Source organism: Plecotus auritus, assembly GCF_963455305.1.
Source record: "Plecotus auritus genome assembly, chromosome: 2".
NCBI classification, from domain to species: domain Eukaryota; kingdom Metazoa; phylum Chordata; class Mammalia; order Chiroptera; family Vespertilionidae; genus Plecotus; species Plecotus auritus.
The window spans coordinates 52,429,952-52,453,286 of record NC_137771.1 but is presented as its reverse complement, the minus strand read 5'-3'; the positions used below and the strand labels follow the sequence as shown (position 1 = coordinate 52,453,286).

At 40.2% G+C, this 23,335-nt stretch overlaps 1 pseudogene across 1 annotated transcript; it reads left to right on the top strand.

Moving 5' to 3' along the window:
* The first annotated feature begins 2,456 nt into the window (after window positions 1-2,456).
* LOC308242131 (tumor necrosis factor alpha-induced protein 8-like protein 2) lies at window positions 2,457-2,981 on the top strand (annotated as a pseudogene). The gene has a single exon. The product of its transcript is annotated as a tumor necrosis factor alpha-induced protein 8-like protein 2 (transcript).
* The last annotated feature ends 20,354 nt before the right edge of the window (window positions 2,982-23,335 follow it).

Genomic DNA, 23,335 nt, shown 5'->3' with positions numbered 1-23,335 from the left:
CCCTGCTTTCCCCTGGCCGCAGCAGCAAAGGGAAAGCAGGCCCCCGCAGAGAGCAGACAGCAGGGCCTGTGGCATCGAGCAGGCAGGTCCACAGAGAGCAGAGAACCACAGAGAGCAGGCCTAAGCCATCAGTAGGACATCCCCTGAGGGCTCCCAGATTGGAGATGGTGCAGGTCGAGTTGAGGGACCCACCCCTCACACCTTGTACACAAATTTCGTGCACCAGGCCTCTAGTATATATATAACTAGTATATATATATATATATATATATATATATATATGTATATATATATATATATATATATATATATATTAAAGTATCTCAAATTTTTAAAGTAAAAGATTAAATTAGATAAAGCACCAAGTATAAAGCTAGTACTAAAGAAAATGTAAGTACCTGTTAATATTACTGTGCTGATTTCACAGATGTGGAGATTTTAATTTTAATCAATAATTTTGGTAACAACCACAACCAGAAACCATGACTAGATAGATATTGCTTATTACATCGTGTTAAATGGGTTGGAGAAGAGTCTGGAGACATGGAGATCCATCAGGAGGCTATTACACTGATTCAGATGGGGAGTTCTCATTAAGATGGTGCCAGGAAGATGGAGAAAGAAACACTACTTAGGATTTGGCATTTGGAGGACAAATGCTGTAACTGATTGGCTATGGCGGCAAGAAATATCAAGAACTTAAATAATAAACCTTTTCATCTAATCCTTCTGACTGAAATCCACTGATGATGGGACACTGACGGGGCAGACTATTCTAATGAAGGGGTGTAAGACTGTAAAAAGACATGTCCAAGAATGACATGCTGGAAGCATTTGTTTTCATTCAGCATCAGCTGATATTCCTGAGCATCTACTAGATTGCATAGAGTGCTAGGCATTTAGTGGTAGGTATACATAATAAAACTTCACCAATTCAAAGGTATACAGAGAAATAATATCCATGCTTATATGAACATCCTGGTTATAAAAACAAAAAGCTCACTTCAAACTAGCGTTAAAAAAAGGACTTTTATTGATGAATTAATTAACTGAAGAGCTTTAGAAACATGAATCTTGGTGATCAAGTGATGTATGCAGAATGTGTTTGTTTTTTCTGCCTTTTGTTCTGCCTTCTGTATTGGTTTAATTCTCAGGAAGGTTTTCTGTTTCTGGTTGCAAGATGACCAGTAGCTGCTCCAGGCTGTCATCCTTACTAGTTAAGCGATCTCAGTGTGTGTGTGTGTGTGTGTGTGTGTGTGTGTGTGTGTGTGTGTGTGTGTGTTTGTAGTGGGGCGGGGGTGGGGGGTGGGGAAAGATGCTTCAACTTCTCACAACCTCTCAATAGTTCTAGCAAATATTGCTGATGGAGTATGGATCATATTTCCCTTCTTGACCTAATTACTATGGCTTGGGGTTGGCCCCGATGAACCTTATGGGCTAGGATAAAAGCAAGTGGCTCCAAAATAAAAAATAAAAAAATGATTGAAGTGTTATTGCTAGAATCATGGGAGAATGAATTGAGTGATCAAAAATTAAAGATGGCAACTATACTATCAAAATGATTCAAGTAAGGCCCCCTTTTGTTGCAAATAACAGAAATCCATTTCTACACCAACATGGAATCCTATATAATAGAAGGGTAATGTGCAAATTGACAGAACGGAGCAAACGGTCGCTATGACGCTCACTGACCACGAAGGGGCAGAACCGCCCCCTGCTGGTCAGTGTGCTCCCTAGTGGGGTCGCGGGTGGGGGGGGGGGGGAGGCGGGGAGCGCTGCTCAGCCACAAGCCAGACTCCGGCTCAGGGCTGGCGAGTGCAGCGCAGCGGCTGTAGCAGGAACCTCTCCCGCCTCTGCAGCAGCGCTAAGGATGTCCCTCAGTCAGACATCCCCCAAGGGCTCCCAGACTGCTAAAGGGCACAGGCCAGGCTGAGGGACACCTAGGCAACGCCCCCACCCTACCCCAGTGCATGAATGTCGTGCACCAGGCCTCTAGTTTGTTATAAGAATCTCATACAACCCAAGAGGAGGGAGTGCAATAGGACCTCACCAGGAATTGAAATGAGGAAATGAAAATGAATGGGCCTTAGGCACTGGAAGCATATGCTCGTGGTAATATTGCTCCATCGCACCAGCCTTCCCTGGAGACTCCAGGGATACACTCAGGTCTGTTGGTCTCTGGCTTGCCTCTGGCATCTCCAGCTTTAAGTTCATTCAATCTTCAGAACTTTCTCCATTGATCCCACACCCTAGCCATTTGTACTTTACAAGATTTCAAGGAACTGGGCAGCAAGCAAAGAAATAAACAATTTGAGAACAGGGTCTATGTAATCCCTCCTTATCATCTCAAAGAATCTATTCCTTTTGACCTATATCGTACTTCCAGGAGGCTCTGGGGCCATACACTTTCTTGGTGACTGTATAAAGAACCAGAGGTTGAGCAGAGAGTAGGAACCATGGAGTCCTTCAGCTCAAAGAGTCTGGCACTGCAAAGCAGAGAAGCTACCGAGTAAGATGGCAGGTCGGTCTGTGGCTCATCTCTTCATGTACGAGACAAGCAGTGAGGCGCTAGATGAGCTCTACTGTGTGTCCAAAGAGTACACGCAAAGCCGGCCGCAGGCCCAGCGGGTCATCAAGGACCTCATCAAGGTGGCTGTCCAGGTGGCCATGCTGCACCGCAGTGGATGCCTGGGCTCCAGTGAGCTGGCCCTGGCTGCCCGCCATGACTGCGCTCAGCTTTGGCGAGTTAGACCTCCCTTTCGAGGCCACGGTGCTGGCTGTCCTGCTGACCCATGCCGAGACATACTGCTGGTGCTGGTCAGCACCACCTCACGCCCAAGTCACACAGCCACAGCCGCTGTGTGTGCTATCACTTCTCTGGCCCAAGCCTGCTCACAGCCCTCTCCGGGCCTGACTTCACTCAGCACCTTGGCAAGATCTGTGATGGGCTCCGGAAGTTGCTGGATAAGGGAAAGCTCTGAGATCCCTGAACCCAGCACATTCCACCTTGATCTTGACTAAACGGCTGGCCCAGAATGCAGCAGACAAGGAATGAGTGGGCTTTCTAACTCTGCTCATCTGCACTAAGGCTTTTCAGTCCTCAGGCTTTAGTCTTCCCCAAGACTGCTTTTGACTCTGACACCCCCGCACCCCCAAATGACTGGTGGAGAAAAAGCAACAAGGCCTCTCTCCCACCCCAGCTCCAGAGTAGGAAACAAAGCTGCCTGGAAAGACAAGTGACACTTGGATCTCTTATTTCCTCCATAAGGGATGTTTGAAACAGGGAAGCCCTCTCCCTTATGGGGACACTAAAGACAGAGGGGGAAAGGGGTCACTTTGAGACATCCTAGACCTGCAGTTCTAAGCAGAGCCAGGACAGACACCAGAGACTGTTCCAGAGTACAGGAAGAGGGGCTAGGGCACCGGAGAGGCTCACAGGGGAAATAAAACTACTAAGACATGAAAAGAAAAAAGAAAGAAAATTAATTGGCCTTACAGTTACCTCTCTCTTTCTCCCTCTCTTCCTCCACCTCCTCCTCCTCCCCCTTCTCTTCCTTTTGCTCTTTCTTCTTCTCTTCCTCCTCCTCCTCCTTCTCCTCTTCTTCTTCTTCTTCTTCTTCTTCTTCTTCTTCTTCTTCTTCTTCTTCTTCCTCCTCCTCCTCTTCCTCCTCCTCCTCCTCCTCCTCCTCCTTCTTCTTCTTCTTCCTCTCTCTCTCTCTCTCTCTCTCTCTCTCTCTCTCTCTCTCTCTCTCTCTCTCTCTCTCTCTCTCTCCCCCCACCTGTTAGTCTTTGTTTTTCTTGGCACATCTTCTATATGTTGGCTATACCTTGCTCTTCAGTCCAATGTCTCTATTTCTCAACACACATGACTATTCCACCATTCTGAGTTTATATTTCCTCAGTTTCAACCAATCAAAAGAGACCAAGATTAGCTTCTCTTACTCTCAATTCAAAACTTATGAAACAGAATCTTATTAGTAAAACTTGGATCTAGTGACCACCCCAGTCCAACCAAGTGTGACATACAGACTGGGTTAAACCCAGCTATATAAGAGCCTTGGCCCCTCCACCTTTAGAGTAGGCTCACGTCTCTGGAAATAGCTCCTGTAGAACAGCGTGGTGGGAGGAGTGTTGAGGTGAATGAGGGGGACAGGGTAGGGGAAAGGCTCAGTTTGAAACAGACCTTCCTATCATTATATCCACATACCAATTCTGCTTCCTTAATGTCCTTGAATCTGTCTATTTGTCTCTTTCCTCATTGCAGCTAAATTAGTCCAAGCTGCCCTATTGGACAGCTTATTCTAATGTTTTCTTGTTTCCCCCAGACTCCCCCACCAGAATGTTTACTGTGCAGCCAAAGTAACCGCTCCTCCACACCAGGTCTCCACAGTGCGGCCAGAGAGCTATTTCTAAAGCACACGCATAATCCCGGCACATTCCTGATTGGAAGTTTTAAGAGTTTCGCACTTATCCCAGAATAAATTCCAAATTTGTAAGCACCACATATATTTCCCTTAATAATCGCAGCCCTTCATTCCTCTATTTTATTCTTTGTTCAGTTCCATAAATGTACCCTCTATAGCAGAGTGCATAGGCATGAGATTAGACTTCAGTGAAAAAAGACACAAGCTTCAATGCATTCTTTTTTATTGCTGTGTAAGAAATTATCACAAATTCAGGAACTTCAAGCAACAACCGCATTTCTGTAGGTTGAAAGTCTAGGATAACGAGGCTAGAATTTTTGCTCAGGGTCTTACAAGGCAGAAATCAAGAATCAGTTGACAACATTCTCATTTTGTGTTCAAGGTCCTTTCCCATGTTTGTTTCTGTTATTGGCAGAATTTAGTTTCTTGTTATTGTGGGACTGAGGTCCTGTTTCTTTGCTGGCTCTTAGCTGGGGCCTCTTTCAGCACCTTATGACCACCTGCATTCCTTCTCACATGACCCCCTCCATCTTCAAACCTACTATAGCATGTTGAATCCTTTTCATACTTCACATCTCTCTGATTTCTTCTGCCACCAGTTAGAAAAAGTTCTTGCCCTAGCCGGTTTGGCTCAGTGGATGGAGTGTCAGCCTGTGGACTGAAGGATCCCTGGTTCGATTCTGGTCAAAGGCACATGCCTGGATTGTGGGCTCAATCCCCAGTAGGGGGTGTGCAGGAGGCAGCCAGTCAATGATTCTCTCTCATCATTGATGTTTCTCTCTCTCCCTCTCCCTTCCTCTCTGAGAACAATAAAAATATATTTTTAAGCATTTTTTTTAAAGTTCTGGCCTCTAACTGATTTAATAAATCTCTTCCTAATCAATATCCTTGAAGGTATACATTTCAGGAAGTCTCCAGAGAGCTCACTGTTGATATGATTGTTACTTCCTAATTAGAAAAAAGGATGTGCATGATGAGTAATAAGCAAAAGAGACATGTGAAATATATGCTCTGACTAATAACATTTCCCAAACTCATTTTTCCTAGGCCACATTCCCATGTGAAGCATCTCTTCAGCTATCAAGGAGGGATGGCCAAGAAGACTTGATCAGGAACACGAGTTGATCAGTGAAAGATCTTAGTGGTATCCATGAACCTGTGGGAAAGAGTGTTCTGAAAACTGTTGATAATTTGCAACCCAGTCAAGTGTTTACTAGTGTGAAAGAAAGGGCAAGGGTAGAAGGGAAGAGAGGCTAATAAAGTTCTTGAGAGGAGTGTTAACAATGTCCAGGAGGCCTGGGAAATATTCTTCATAGAAGTTAGTGCCAGAAATTCTTCTGTTCTGAAAAATAGGTTTGCTTTTTATTATCAAATATGGAGAGCTATGTAATCATTCATGTTTCTGTTTTGCCTTGGCTGCCAAAATCTCAGAACTAATAGCTGTGTGTCTCCTCCTTGTTCCTGGGAGGTTTTCCTCCTTTTTTCTGTACCTGATTGTTTATATCTTTTATTCTTTATTTTGGCTATTTGTATATATGGCATATAAATCTTCATGTACATTATTTAAAAGTTTTTGTAGAAGTAAGAAAGTATGTTTTGTAAATATAGAAAACATAACATGTTAGAGTATGTAGCAAAAATGTAAAAAATAAGGAATTTAATATCTTAACTGCAACTGACAAATAGGTATATGTAAAAATATATAGCGTTAGAAAAAGATAGTGAAAACACCTGGAAAAGCCCATGAGTGGAATAGCATTGGGAGAAAAGAAACCTAGTTTAAGAGAAGAAGGAAACACTATTAATATAGTAACAAAAATAACACCTTTTAACTTGGGAGGCAATGTTTAACTTTTTTCTTAAAAAATTTTTTACAATATGTTTTTTTCAATTACAGTTTATATTTACTATTTGTATTAGTTTCAAGTGTACAACATAGTGGTGAGACAATCATATATTTTACAAAGTATTTCCCCCAATATTTCCAGTACCCAAATGACGCCTACACATAGTTAGCACAATAGTGTTAACTACATTTCGTACACTGTATTTTACATCCCGTGGCTCTTTTGTAACCACCAGAGACTGTGTTCACTTTAACATTACTGTAAGCTCGTAGCCCTTCATTATTTTTTGGTGGGCAGCACAGGTACTCATTGACCTCTTTGAGGATATTGATGGCAATTATGAGCTCTATTCTTACAAAAATCCTATATAATAAAAGGGTAATACGCAAATCGACCAAACAGCGGAACGACTGGTCACTATGACGCGCACTGACCACCATGGGACAGCCACTCAAAGCAGGAGCTGCTCCCTGGTGGTCAGTGTGCTTCCACAGGGAGAGCGCCACTCAGCCAGAAGCCAGCTCATGGCTGACAAGCACAGCGGCAGTGGTGGATGCCTCTCCCACCTTCGCAGCAGCACTAAGGATGTCCAACGGACAGCTTAGGCAGGGAGCGGACCTAAGCAGTCAGTCAGACAGCTCCCAGATTGTGAGAGGGCACAGGCCAGGCTGAGGGACCCCCCCACCCAGTGCATGAATTTCATGTGTTGGGCCTCTAGTTTAAATATAAACATACACACAAAATAACTTCAAAGGATTCTCAAATCTCCTACTGTTAATACAATAAGGAACCCTAATTTATACAGAACCAACCCCCTGTATATTAATGCATTTTGGTTAATAAAAATAAAGTTTAACAACCAGTAAAATAAAAATAAAATGTATGTTTGCTTTACAATATAGTAGTCGGAGGAAATCTTTAGAAATATCATTGCTATGCCATTTCTATCTTAGTTATATTAACTTCCATGTTAGTAGATACCACAAATACAAATGCAAGGTTTGGTAAGTATTACCAAGTTTCTCAAGCACAAATAGAGTTAATGTGAACTATGGAGTCAGAGGATATAGAAGATTAAAACAAGCGCAGCTTTGCCAAACTAAGTTTTCTTGGTATAAGTAGCTGAATTCTTGAAGTGAAGCCAGTCACTTGAGATATGAGGTTTATTTATGGTGCAACATCTTCACAGTGAAGTATATTACTCATGTGTATGCTCAGAGACTCATGACTACGAAAGAAAAAAAGAAATAGAACTCAAAAGGCCTATTTTGTTGGTTAACTTTGGTAAATGTATTGGGTGAAGCTGTTGGTTGAGATCATTTTGCCTTGTGGATAGTTTAATGTGAGGTCAATGTGTCCCCCTCTCCTGGTAAATAAGAATTACGTTTTCTAATAATTATCTGAACTAAGGTAATAAAATTCTGTCCTTAAGTCATAGAGAAATATATGGGTCACTTACTAGACACAATATGGCCCTGAGAGAAAGTCAAAGAAGACCTTTCCACCCAAATTTTCAATCAGAAATTAAATATATATATATATTTAATTAAATATATATATATTTAATTTCTGATTGAAAATATATATATAAAAAAGGCTAATATGCTAAGTGCCTGACCATCTGACCAGTCGCTATGATGTATACTGACCACCAGGGGGCAGACACTCAATACAGGAGCTGCCGTGATGTGCACTAGCCATTTACAGAGAAACGGCACCACGGACTTGGTGCCCACAAAGCAACACTTGGCTTCCCCCAAGTGGGACACAGGCCCCATCACCATCCAAGAGTAACAGCACACCAAATCGTAGCTAATACTGCCAAGACCCCATGGTGCAAAATGTGGCCCACAGCCCATCCCAGCCCAGAAACTGCGGCTGTGGGCACCAGGTAATGATGTCACGTAGCAACGCCCAACTTTCTCTTCCTAGCAACAGGCCAGTTAATAATAAACAGCACCGTGCACCTGGCACCCACAAAGCAACACTCAGCTTCCCCTATTTTCTTTTTATTAGCTGGAAAATGGAGATTTAGAAAGCTTAGAAACTTGACCTGACTGAAAAGAAGTAAGAAATGGTGGACCTTGAAAATGACTTCAGATTTTCTCACTGCACAGAATATAGTCAAACACTGTTGCAGTTAAATATTTTACCCTTTGTTCTCCCTGTGTGATCTACAATAATAATCTGCTTCATGTTGATATTTACTGCTGTGTTGCTGACAATTACCTGAAAGAGAAGTTGGGGTGCTTCACTGGGCTGGAAAAAGTTTAGCTAAATCATAAAGCTGGTCTAATTTAGCAAGTTTATTCTATATCTATAAAAAGCTAAGTTGATTCACCTATGTGCAATACATATAAAGCTTTTGCTGGCACCAATTGCACACGTGTGTTTCCATCTGTCATTGTGGATGGTGAATTTGGTTGACACTTCTATTATACTGTAGAGAAAGGGCGAATAGTGATATTAAAATATTTCTTCTAATTAATTTTCTTTCAATGTGCACAAATTCGTGCACTGAGCCACTAGTAGTTACATAATGTTGGGTAAATTGATGAATTTTTCTGAGCCTCAGTTTTCTCCCCTGCATAAAGAAGGTAATGATGCTTTGTCTGTCTACAGGATTGTCAAGTTAATTAAATCAGAATATCTGAAGAGGTTAACATAAGGATGGCATGTAAAAGTTTTCAATAAATGGAGCCATCACTAGCATTGTGAGAACAATGAGGTCTTTGAAGTTTTTTTATTCACAGTAACTAGAGCCATCCCATTCTTCTATATAGCTATTGATGTCAGTGCTTAAAGTATACTTCAATTTCTCAGTCAGCTGCCGTAAAAGAGACTGTCTCACCTACAGTATTGCCAACTACTTGCAGTGTTGTGACTATTTAAAGGGATATGGCAGCAAATAAAAAAGTTAGTGCTTCCCCACTTTCTTAATTATGAGCAAGGGATAAATAAGATATTATGAAAACTCAAAAACAAAGAAACAAACAAGTTATTCCTTAGATAAATCTGCAAGGCTTAAATTAGGCAAGGGAAACTGATATGGGTCTTGAAGGATGAGAATAAGTTCATTCACTTAGCCCTCATTCGTCGAACCATTACTATATGGTAAGTATCTGAGACACATAGAAGATACAGCTCTGTCCTTTAGGAATTCATGCTCTAGTCATGGAAGAGACAGACATGTAAGCAAATAATTACAATATTATAGATTTATAATAATAAAATATAATTAATATGTTATTTTATATCTACACTAATAAAAAAGAAAGATGCAAATTGGCCATACCTCCACTATGCTCACCAGCCAATCAGGAGCAAGTATGCAAATTAACCCAACAAAGATGGCAGCAGCCACAGAGCTGAGCGAGCAGGAGGCTTGGGTTGCCCCCAGCGATGGAGGAAGCCAAGCTTCCCACCCCCTGGCCTGCCCTGGCCTCTGCTCAAGGCTACAGTTTCAATTATAGAAGATAAATAAATCCCAGATACCTGCTTCCAGCCGGCCCTGGCCTCCGCTCAAAGACGTGCTGGAAAAAAAAAAAAAGGAGGGGCTGGGAACCTGGTCGCCAGGGGGACATAGCCAGCCTGAAAATGGCCCTCAGCCCCTAACCCAGGCTGGCCACACCCCCATGGGGTACTGGTCCCCACTGGGGGGCTTGACCAGCCTGTAAACAGCCATCAGCCCCTCACCCAGGCTGGCCAGGCACCCCAGTGGAGACCCCCACCCTGAAGGGGGTGTGGCCAGCCTTAAAATGACCCTCAGCCCTTCACCCAGGCTGGCCACACCCCCATGGGGTGAGGGTCCCCACTGGGGGGCTTTACCAGCCTGCAAACAGCCATCAGTCCCTCACCCAGGCTGGCCAGGCACCCCAGTGGGACCCCCCTAACCTGAAGGGGCTGTGGCCAGCCTCAAAATATCCCTCAGCCCTTCACCCAGGATGGCCATGCCCCCATGGAGTAAGAGTCCCTGCTGGGGGGCGTGGCCAGCCTGCAAACAGCCATCAGCTCCTCACCCAGGCTGGCCAAGCACCCCAGTGGGGAACCTCACCCCATGGGGGTGTGGCCAGCCTGCAAACCACCACAGGCCCCTCGCCCAGGCCACCCCACACCCCAAGGGAACCCCCACCCTGATCTGGGACACCCTTCAGGGCAAACCAGCTGGCCCCCACCCGTGCACCAGGCCTCTATCTATACTAATAAAAGGGTAATATGCTAATTAGACTGGGACACCTTCCAGGAGACCTTCTGGACGTTCTTCTGGACAAAGCCAAGGTGGCGGGGCTGAGATAGAGGCAGTTAGAGGCCAAGAGGGGAGGGCAGTTGTGGGTGATCAGGCCAGGATGGGACGGCAGTTGTGGGTGATCAGGCTGGTGGGGGGAGGGGCCATTGGGGGTAAGCAGACCAGCAGGGGGGCCAGTTGGGGGCAAGCAGACCAGCAGGGGGGCCAGTTGGGGGCAAGCAGGCTGTCAGTGGGGGTCAGTTGGAGGTGATTAGGACAGCAGGGGGGGCAGTTTGAAGTGAGCAGGCCATCAGGGGGGCAGTTGGGGGCAAGCAGGCCAGTGGGGAGGGAAGGTGGGGCAAGCAGACCAGCAGGGGGGGGCAGTTGGGGTGAGCATGCCAGCAAGGGGGGCAGTTGGGGGCAAGCACACTGGCACGGGGGGCAGTTGGGGGTGATCAGGCTGGTAGGGGGGCATTTGCGGGCAAGCAGGCTGGCAGCAGGGGGCAGTTGGGGGCAAGCAGGCTGGCAGGCAGAGTGGTTAGGGGCAATCAGGCAGGCAGGCAGGCAGGTGAGCGGTTTGGAGCCAGCAGTCCCAGATTGCGAGAGGGATGTCCGACTGCCAGTTTAGGCCCGATCCTTGTAAACCGGCAGCAGGACATCCTTCGAGGGGTCCCAGATTGAAGAGGGTGCAGGCCGGGCTGAGGGACACCCCCCCGCCCCACCGCGTGCACAAATTTCTTGCACCAGGCCACTAGTATGTTTATAATATAATATAACTGAGGGAGTCCCTGACTCTACCGTAGGTCTACAATCATATGTACGTATATGTGTCTATGTAAAGGAGGATCTGGAAAGTCTTCCTAGAGAAGACATTTGAGCTAAGTCTCACTGAAGAAAAGGAGGATTTCTGCAGGCTGCCTTACAGATCAGAGGCACAGGAGCATTCCAGAAAAAAAAAGGAAACTAAATTTCCTTAGGAAACTGCAAAGAGAATGTCTGAAGTATAGTATAAGGAGATGGGAAGTGAGAGCTTGGAGTGGGAACAAACATGTGAATTATGATTTAGACATGCAGGAGAAGAAGCTAAAACTCAGGAAAGGACAAAATCATAAAGGTTTTTACTAAGCAACAGGAAGTCACTGAGGTGGCTGAGGTTAGCCAATTGGCTGAGCCTAACATTAGTGAATCTGGGTCATCATAGTGTAGTCTGGTTCATCTATGCCCCAGCTTCAGCTACCCCTCATTCCTACTCCCAGCTAGCTACCGTGCAAATATGTGCCCTCAATTTCAGGAGCCATGAGGCCTATATCTATTGATATTGCTTGAAATATATTGGTAACATAACTTTTTATTTAGTTTAGAACTATTAGCTTCATCTTTGGTTATATATGCTATAATTTAGGTCTGAAAATCAAGAGACATAAATTAGGGCTCTATAGGTGAAAGCATTTTCTAACCTAATAAGAGGATTTACATTTTTTGAGTAATAGTTCAGGAATGGTTTCCTCCATCTTGCGTTGTTTATTTTCTTTTTCATTGTTGTTGTTATTTTGTTTTGTTTGTTTTTTCGTTAGTCCTCACCTGAGGATATTTTCCCATTGATTTTTAGAGAGAGTGGAAGGGAGAGGGAGAGACAGAGAGAGAAAAACATCGATGTGAGAGAGACACATTGATTGGCTGCCTTCACATGCACCCCAACCAGGGCAGGAGATCAAGACTGCAACTACGGTATGTGCCCTTGACAGGAATCGAACATGGAACCCTTAGGCCAAGGGCCAACACTCTATCCACTGAGTCAAACTGGCTAGCGCTAGAATAGTTAATTTTCTTTGTTCTTGGAACATTAGAATATTTGCCCATATTTTATTTATTTATTTAATTCACTAACATTCCCCACTGGTAGAAGTATTATTGCAAATATTTTTTATCCTTCCTTTTCTACTGGGTAATTTTGAAATCAAGTAAAGCATTGGAGATAAAAGAACAAGTTGAAGTTATTATTTATTTCTCCATAGAGTTGCCAGTAATTTAAGGAGTAGTTGAGATAAGAGCCCTTCCTTGTGAACTTCTGGGAATTTGGGAAAATATATATTATTGTTCTACTCATTTCCCAGTCCACCACTCTGATATAAACATTGCTTGGAGAAACCTGGTTTGGGGTGAAAGCAATGTCATTTTGAGTGATGTGTGTCACAAAGTGTTTGATTAACCAGGGTAGCCAAAAACAAAGTTAATTATTTGGTCAATATCATACTAGGTTTTTCTGTTATTACCCATTTTATTGCTAATTACTTTATTTTCCTAGTCTTCCCATCTACACATTTGATGTTTTACAATAATGTACTTCAACTGTAAGATCAATTTGCACAAGGTAGCCCAAAGATTAAATCATATTTTATCAGAAACCTGTACCTAGCCTCATTCAGTTAAGCATGTTGATTACACTAAAAAAAACACAACAGGCTTTTAGAACCACTAATTTGACTTTTTTTAAAAACCTTGCCAAGTTTCTGTCAAATTTCTTTTTTTTTAAATAAACCTATATCGAGAAGTGACAGCAGGATGATAGATGGGAACTACACAGCTTTTATAGTTTGAAGGTATATGGGGGAAATGCCCCTGAGAGTGGATTTCATGTGAAAAGTGCAAAATCAAAGCACAGCGGCATCTGTTAGTCTTTATTGCTACTTTATTTCATAACTTTGGTTTAGTCATTAAAAATGCCAAAGGGTCATATGTTTTCTACATCTGAACAGAAAATTATATAAAAGGCCAATTTACAAAGCTCTCCTTGGCAGGACTCCCGGGGAATGAGAGACTGCAAAATTTGTGATCTGGGCTTTCTCAAAGCAACTAGCAGAAATTTTACTTAAATCTAATTTTAAACCTGGGTTCCCTAACTCCTTGGTTTTCACTATATGTGTTAAAAAATACTGTATCTGTAAATTCTTGGCATAAAATACCAGGCTAGTGAAACAATGTGAATTTCTAAATTTTTCTACTGAGTAGTGTTGTTAATTTATAAGTGATATTAGTGCATTCAGTTGTTGTAAGCCAAACAATCTAGAAGCAAGTGAAGAAAAATATTATAGTTTTTCCTAGTTCCAAGTCCTTCCTTTCTAAGAACAGCAAGTATCCCTCCACATCTTTTAAAATACATATTACTACATTAGTAATCAAAGTTAGATGTTTTTCCAATAGCCAAGATGATCTCTAATCTGGAATTTCTATATCATGTAGTGGTTTTTAACCATTTTATAGCAGAATACTTCTTTTATTATTTTACAATTTAAATTTCTTATGAAAATTATAGCACTTAAAGACTGGTCTCAACTTGAATGTCACTTCCCCTGGAAGTGATTTTTATTCCATAAACTAGACTTAGAATTAATTCCTGAGGGATTTTTTGAGTTAAATGTTGTTAAGTTCCTTATGGCAAAGAGAGTTACTATCATTCTATTATCAATAATCTCTGGCCCAGTGCTAATCCTATTAATTCATCTACACTAATAAAAGAGAAACATGCAAATTGACCATCCCTCCACTACGCCCACCAGCCAATCAGGAGTGAGTATGCAAATTAACCCAACAAAGATGGTGGTTAATTTGCATTTGTAGGTGCTGAGCAAAGACTGAAGACAGCGTAGAAGGAAGCCAAGCGCTGCAGAAGGGAGTGAAGCGGTGGAGAAGGGAGGGAGCGAGGTGGTAGAGAAGGAAGGGAGTGAGGTGGCTTCGCTCCCTTCTCTGCCTTGCTCCGACTGCAGGAGCCCTATTCTTGCAGGAGTAGGCCCAAGGAAGCCCTATTCTTGCAGGAATCTTCCTGCAACAGGCCTCTAGTATATATATAATGAATTGTCCCTTCATTGACAGATAATATTTCATAACTAATTTTGGGGACTATAAACTAGTCCTTAAGCACTAAAAGAGCATAACCTTAGATAGTACCTGGTACCTAAGTTATTTCATATTTGTGGAATGAAGAATAATATACCTCTAATCATTCCAAGGAGCTCTAGCATTCCTGGTACACAATTTGAAAACCAGAGGATTGTGGACAAGGCACCCACAAAGGTGCTAAGCAATCTGACTTACAGGTTTGAGTTTTGCAAAGCCTCTGTGTTTCGGTTATAATCCCTACTTCACTTGATTTATCGGGGCCACTTGACATCACTTGGCTTTCCCATTCTTTCCTGGTTCTCTTCTACATCCCTGAGAGTTTCTCTTCAGCCTCCTTCATGGGGACTACTTCTGGGAACCCTGAATAGCTTTCTGTTTATTTACTTTTCTTTTAAATGTTCTTTTTTTTTTTTTAATGATCTTATCTGCTTTGTGGTTTTGGTTACTGGTGTGTTGGTGACATCTGCATCCTTATTTCCAGAGTCCACCATGCTCCTGAGTTCCAGGAAGTATTTCTAACTGTTGCCGGACAACTTCATTTTCATTATATTTTGATGCTTCAAACTCTCCGTACAGAACACTATCCTCTCTTATACTCCCGAATGGTGCTTCTTTTACTGTATTCTCTAACTTAGTTAATGGCATTGGTTGTTTTATCTAAAAACTAATGTTCATTTTAAAATTTGTCATCTTCTTTACATATCACCGATTCCTGTTAGTTCTACCTCTTAAATAGTTCTCAAACTCACTCCATATAATTTGTTCCCAAAGTCACTGTGTTGGGTCTCTCACATGGATTTTCTATCTTCTACAATGTTTATTAAAATATATTGTTTTTAAAGCAGGAATATGAGCATTTCATCCCCCTACTGGAGAAATATCAGTCACTCCATTGCCTCATTTAGTAGCACTCAGGGATTACGTTAAGGCTCAGGAGGAAAATGTTGGCACTTCTAAATATATTTACTCTGGTTTTATTAAACATATTTGATATTTACTAAAGAATGTGACATATATACAAGTGATAAAGTATAATAATAAAATTAATGTGTGAACTCACTACTGACTTGCATCCTAGAATATGTCCAGAACTCTCATGTGCCTTCACTTTCACCTCTCCCCTCCCCCTGCTTCCACTAACTCACCCCCACCCAAGTTAAATTTTATTTTTTATAATTCCTTACATGTTCATTGGTTTCTGGCATATATATTTATTTGGAAATAGTATATTAGTTTGTTTATTCTTGAGCTTTTAAAAAGTGGTATCAGACTGTGATTGGTCTTTATAACTTGCTTTTTACTCAGAATTACATTTTAAAGATTCATTTATAGTGTTGCATGAAGCTGCAGCTCATTAATTTTTACTGATGAAGAATATTCTACTATGCAAATACATCAAAAGTTATTTATGCACTCTCTTGTTGGTGGATATTTGGATTCTTTCCAACTTTAGCTAATAAGGACAATTCATTATAGATAATTCTATATAATTGGAGCCAGATTATGAAGGACTTTGGAGTTTGGATTATTTGGAGTTGGGCTAATGGCTACCATAGAAACATTTTAACTAGAAAAAACTATGATGTTGACAATAAGAATTATAATAATGATGAATATTTTATAACAATAATAAGGGATAATCTATAATAATAAAAGGGTAATATGCTAATTAGACCGGACATCCTTCCTGACATCCTTCCTTCTGGACAAAGCCACAGCGGGCGGGGGCCGTGGCAGAGGTGGCAGAGGCGCCTGGATACGGTGGCGGCAGCGGGTGGGGACTAGGGCCAAGGCCCTTGCATGAATTTCATGCATCGGGCCTCTAGTATTTGCATAATACTTAATATGTATTAATAACTACACTTATACATAACTGATCTTCTTAATTTTTGAAGTGACCACATGATATAGATACTGTGTTTCCTCCATACACTATGTTCTTTGCCACAGTCCCACACTGTCACAACAGTGGTGACTTTAGAATGTCAAAGCAGTAGTAGATTAGGTCAGACAATCCTACTGGTAGGGGTGAGGGGCTAGAAGATTAACTGAATTTTTTTTGTTTTGTTTTCTGAATTTGTATTTACATAGAAAATATTTTTTCTTTGTAGTTTATTTGGGATGGTTTGAGAGGACTCTGGTAGAGGTAGGGTGGTTAAAGCCTTCCCTTCAAAAGCCTTCTCAGGAAGTCACCACTGCCAAGCGATTTGGAAGAAGAGGGCAGATTCCCAGGGCATCGTCACTGATTGTTGGTACCTGCAGCACTGCAGCAGAGCTCATGGAGGACACCCATGGCACTGAGGTGGTAGAGGGATCATGGTTGGCCCAAACACACAGCAAGCTTTTGAGCCTAGACAAGCTTATTTAGACATGTGCTCGTGTGTCTTGAAATCACTGCTGACCACAGCTTTGCAAGACCACGGACACAGGATGCAACCCATAGTGCATGTCTCACAGACACAGGAAGTCAGTAGATAGTTTTCAACTCCAGACACTTTACTGCTACCTCAAAGTGAACTAAACCTTATGGGCAAAAGAAGCCCTTGTTCCAAGGAGAAACATTTTGCTGCTGAGAACTATTCATTGCATATGCACTACAGGGAAGCTGGTGTGAGCTTGTCATGTGGAAGTTTCTAGCCTCACAGCTCCTTTTCCTTCTCCACACTTGGAAATAAGGTGTGCTGGGGCCCATATGTAAAGAATGTTCTTTTTGGCAGGCATGGAGGTATTCATCAGAGACCCAGAAACTACGTCCAGGGATATCTTTCTCTGTCCAAATATTTTCATTGCTAGGGGGAAAAATTCAGAAATTTGGACAATAACTTGGACTTAAAGACTAGGCAGTTGATTAAACAAAATATTGAAGTTAATTAAACAATATATGAAGACCATAGAATGCTTCCCAACTCATTCTATGAAGCTGATGTTACTGTGATACAGAACTCAGAAAAAGACATAAGAATTTAAATTACAGAGCAGTATCTCTCATTAACACTGATACAAAAATTATTTTAAAAGTGCTAGTCAGTCAACTCCAAAAAGCATAATACATCATGACAAAATGGAGTTGTTCTAGAAAAACAATGTGAGTAAACATTTTCAAAAATTAATCAGTGTAATTCATCACATTAACAGACTAAGAAGAAAAACCATATGATTATCTCAATACATGCAGGAAAAAAAAAAAACACCTGAAAAAAACCAACATTCATCCCTGATAAAATTTTTGTGTGACCTAGAAGTTAAAGAGAACTTCCTTAATCTGATAAATGGCATCAATGAAATTCAGTGAAGATCGTACTTAGTGGTTAAAAACTGAAAACTTTTCACCTAAGATCAAGAATGAGTCAAATGACCATGAGGTCTACTACTGGAAAGGTCAAGCAACATTTTGGTTTTGATCTTAAATGTCCAGACCTACAGGTTTGATTGAAATCAGGCATATGTGGTCCTGGGTTTTTGCATGGGAATTAATGTAATGTTTATAAATGAAAATGAAATCCTTCAACCATCTTAAGTCAAACACACACAAAAATCATAATAAAAGAAACATACTGGCCTTGGGGAAAAAAAAAAAGAATGAGTCAAAGATGTCTGTTCTGTATTTCACACGGTACTGCGATCACGGCTGGGGAATTAAGGCAATTAAGAAATACAATTTACTTCATTCACAGATGATACACTATGTATGTATAAAATCTTAAGGCATTTTTAAAAAGCTATTGGAACTAACTAGTCATTTCAGGAAAGCTGTAAGATAAAAGGTTAAATTTTAAAAATTAATTATATATTTGCATACTAGGAATGAACAAATGAAAATTAAAAAGCAATACCACCTATAATATCATAAAAAATGTGAAGTAGAAATAAATTTAATCCAAGTTGCACAAAATGAGTACACTGAAAATTTCAAAAACACCTCTGAGAGAAATTAAATAAAAACTAAATAAATGAAGATATACACTGTTCACAGAATGGAAGACTGAGTAGTGTTAAGACGTCATTCCTATCCAAATTTAACTATAACTTCAAGGCAATTGCAATCAAAATCTCAGCAGATATTTTTTTATAAAATAATAAATTGTTAATAAAATGTATAAGAAAGTGCCAAGAACCTAGAATTGTCAAAATGACTTTGAAAAATGAGCAAAACTGAAAGATTTATATTGTTTAATTTCAAAATGTATTAGAAAGCTAAAGATATGAAGACAGTATATTGAAATGATGATAAACATTTAGATCAATAAAACAGAATAGAAATTTAGAAATAGTCCCACAATGGTCAACTGATTTTCAACAAGGGTGCCAAAGAAATTCATTGGTGAAAGAATAACTTTCTAACAATGATGTTGAAACAATTAAATAGCCATATGCAAAAATACAAAATAAAACAAAAATAGACAAAAACTCTCTAGTCATAGCTCATACCACATGCAAAAAGTAACTGAAAATGGGTCACAGACAAATATTTAAGAGTTAAAACTATAAAACTCTAGGGGAAATACAGCATAAGACCTGGGTCACCTTGTGTTTGGCAAAAGTGTTTTAAAAAGGGCACAAAACGTACATGCTATTAAAAATTTTAAATCCATTAGTTGGACCTCATCAAATTAAAATGTGTTTCTTTTCCAAAGATACTGTTAAATGAAAAGGTGGATACAGTATGGGAGCAAAGGTGTGTAAACATATACCAGACAAAGGATTTGTGTCTATAACATACAAAATCTCTTATAACTCAATAAAAAAAAGACTGACATTCTAATAAACAACGGACAAAAGATTTAATAACCACTAAGAAGTTATATGGATGAGAAATAAGTACCTGAAAAGATACACAACTCCATTAGTGATTAGGGAAATGAAAATAACTACACACCCCTAGGATGACTAAAAACAAAGACTAGTTGTACCACATGTTGCTGAGGATGTAGAACAGCTGGAACTCTCCTTCAGCTGGAACTGCTGATGGAAATGTACAATAGGACCACCACTTTGGAAAACAGCTTGCCAGTAAAAGGTAAAGGTAAAATACACTAACCAGATCACCAGCCATTCTAATTCTCATTATTTACCCAAGATAAATTAAAACTTGTCTTGACCCAAAAACTGGTACACAAATATTCTTAGCAGTTTTGTTTGTAACAGCCAAAGACTGGAGATAACTCCAAAGTCCCTAATAAATAAGCAAATTGTGGCATATTCATGCAAGGGAATACTACTGAGTAATAAAAAGGAACAAACTATTGATATACACAAAAGTATGGATAAGTCTCAAAATCATTGTATATGAAATACCCAGACAAAAAAGGTGCATACTCCTTTGTATAAAATTCTATAAAATGCAATCTACAATGACAGAAAGCAAATCTCTCTGGTTGACTGGGGAAGGTGGTGATCATGAGGGAAATGTTACAAAGGGGCACAGGAAACTTTTGTATGGAAGTATATGTTCTACTTCCTGATCATATGGCTTCATGGATGGATATATATATATATAGTCAAAAGTTATCAAATTGGGGGGGTGGGATGAGGGCATGCGACAGGGGGTAGGGGAGGCTGGGGGAAGGTCAATGGGGGGGGGGGAAAGGAGATATAAGTACTACTACATGTAATACTTTAAACAATAAAAAAGTTATCAAATTGTATGCATCAATTTGTGCAGTTTGTTGTGTGCTGATGAAATTATAAATTTTGAAAATAAAAACAGAAAGAAGATAAAATGGAAGGGTTCTTTTCTCTCACATTTTAGATTGAACGTAAATATTGCAGGGCTGATATGGTAGCTCTGTGGTGTCCAGGACTCAGCCTCTTACTATCTTCTTGCTCAGAAATTCTCTACATGCAGCTTTTACCTTGTAATGTGACACAGCTGTTCCAGCCACTTCCATTATGTCCATGATAGCTGGTGGGAAAGAGCAGTGAAAGTCAAAGTCTTTCTTTTAAGGACATAAACTGGACTTTGACCACGTCACTTGCTGCAGTCTTTCGCAGCAAGGGTTCAGGAATCAGGAGAAGAGGCTTCGACATAAATGAATAGAAATATAAATTTGGAAATTATGGGGGAAGCCAGGCAGAAACCCTTCTTTAGTGGAAAGGCTTGCTGAATCTCCGGACCCATGGCTTTTTATTCACTAGAATATACATTTTGCTCTTTAGCAAAGCAAACAGACATCAATGGTAAGGTTTGGTAAACAATGAAGGATTATCAGGTTAGGGGAATTGCCTTCAGCCATTCAGCCAACAGCAGGTAATAATATGCAGATTTTCAGCCCTGCTGAATTTCAAAGTCCATCAGCCTTCTGAGGACTTCTCACATTTATTATGCTAATTACTGTTGGTTTTTGCCTCCAGCATCACTTCTGCTGACATCCTATTGAACTGAGCTACATGAGCACAATTTACCAAAGGAGGCCAGGAGATCCAGTCTTTTGACAATGCTATCAGGTACCCAGCTAAAACTTAGAGTTGCCATCACTAAGGAATGAAGAGTCTAAAGTCTCTACCTCCCAAAATATAAACATATTATACAAAATTTTATTTAAACCAATCCAATAAATAAGCTCTTGATTATGTTACAGTTTTTAAGGAGCATAGATCAGAGACATTTTCTATTGTGTGTTCTTTCATAAGATGAAAAGAGCTAGGTGTTACACTGAAGAAGGAAGGCTATCCTGGATCCTTAATCAGAGTTCAAAGCTGTGTAGATGTTGAGAAAATATGAAATTGGCCTGTGGTTTTGTATCATCTGGTAATTATGTTTTCTCCAGAAGAATACCCCAAATTACCAAAAACTTCGAGTTCTTTGATCCATGGTTAATATTTCTTTGAGTCTGTACAATGTTTTCAGATCTCAAAGAAACATTAGAGCAATTTTTGATGTTACTACAATCTCTCTCTTAAGGAATGCATTTTTCTCTGATAATGATTATGAATATTTAGGATCATGAAAGTATTAATAAATTTTATAGCTCTGCTACAAAGCATAGGGAGTCTCTCTTTCCCCTGAAGGTTCCTTAATAAAAGATGAAGGTAATCTGTTGAAACATGTGCTTTATGGAGAGGGAAATTTCTTGGGTGTATATGACTGAGTAAGAGAGAAAAGTCAAAAGATAGGTATTAAAAAAGAAGTACAGTGAGTCATAAAATCTAAAATATTAGATATAGCCCTAGCCCGTTTAGCTCAGTGGGTAGAGCATCAGACTGCAGACCAAAGGGCTGGGTTCGATTTCAGTCAAGGGCATGTACCTTGGTTGCAAGCTCCTCCCCAGCCCGGGCCCTGGTCAGGGCTCATGCAAGAGGCAACCAATCAATGTGTTTCTCTCACATTGATGTTTCTCTATCTTTCCCTCTCTCTTCCACTCTCCCTAAAAATCAATGAAAAAATATCCTTGGGTGAGGATTAACAACAACAAAAACACACAATAATATGTTAGATACAAGTGCCTCTAATCTAGCTTGTTTTATTGTCTCTCTGTAGTTCTACCAATCTGAAATTTGTTCAGTTTAAGCACATTTGGGCTGCAATTTAGAAGCATTAATATTACATCTTTGACATCCTTTTTGGTGGCTTTTATGATAGCCAGTTAGTATCCTACCGCCAGTATGTTGTTTATGACTTTTTTTTAAAACCAGTGCTTGTTTTATTAGTTTCTTCTATTTTGTAAATGTCACCTCTTTATGAGCATTCTCAGCAGAAAAGATGGGTGAAATACTTTTTTAAAGACATAATTGAGTCTAATGCCTTTTAAATCCTTGTATTTCCCTGGACAAACTTATGTTCTGAATCTTTAAGGTATTTATTCAAAACCACAGTCAAACACTTCCAGCCATCATCAGTATCTTGGAAGCAACTGGTGGGACATAGCATGTGTTGAAGATGAGCTGATAGATTCCACAGCTGTGACACTTTCAGTCAGACATGTGGCTTTAGGAAGCAGAAAGACTAATGAGACAAATTTGAGTGTGGAATATTCTTTTGGATTAAAACTGCAGAACTTCATTTCCCTAGAGAAGTGCTTCCATTTTAATGTTTTTAGTTCCTTACAATATCATTAAGATTGTGTTCAAGTTGAAATTGTTATTTATTAGCACTTACTGACAATGATAATAGGTAATAATTTTGAGTGCCCGCTAAAATGCCAGGCAATATACTAATTGCTTTACATGAATTATCTCAAATGATCCTCACATTAATTCTATGAAGCTGAACTATTTTTAATGTGTGTACAGATGAAGACATTGAGCTCACAGTTGGTAAGTGGTGAAGTGGGGACTTCAATTCAGTCCTCTGAATCATTTTTATTTTTTTATTTTTCAATTATAATTCACATTTAATACCATTCTGTACAAGTTTCAGATGCATGGCAAAGTGGCCAGAAAATCACACACTTTATAGAGTGATCCCCTCACTGGTTTAAGTAATCACCTGGCCCCACACATATTCATCATGACATTAACCATATCCATATCTCTGTGAATATTCTGTAACTACCAATTTGTACTGCTTAATCCCTTCACGTTTTTCACCCAGTCCTCCAACCCCTCCCCTTTGACAGCTGTCAGTCTGTTCTCTGTGTCTATGGGTCTGTTTCTACTTTGTTTGTTTATTTTGTTCATTAGATTCCACATAAAGTGAAATCATATGGTATCTGTCTTTCTCTGTCTGACTTATTTCACTTAGCATAATAATCTCTCGGTCCATTCATGCTGTAACAAAGATAAGATTTCATTATTTTTTATGGCTGACTCCTCTGATTCTTAATGGATCTATTTCCTTGCCAAACCTCTGCATTAAGAGAGAATAAAGAAGATTAATACTCTTTATGGAAGCCTTCCTTAACTTGAGATCTTTTTCTTTTCCTTCCTTGTAATAAACTATGTGTCACACAGGACATTAAAAGCTATTTTTAAAAGCCTACAACAAACCATCTTTGTCAAGTGGC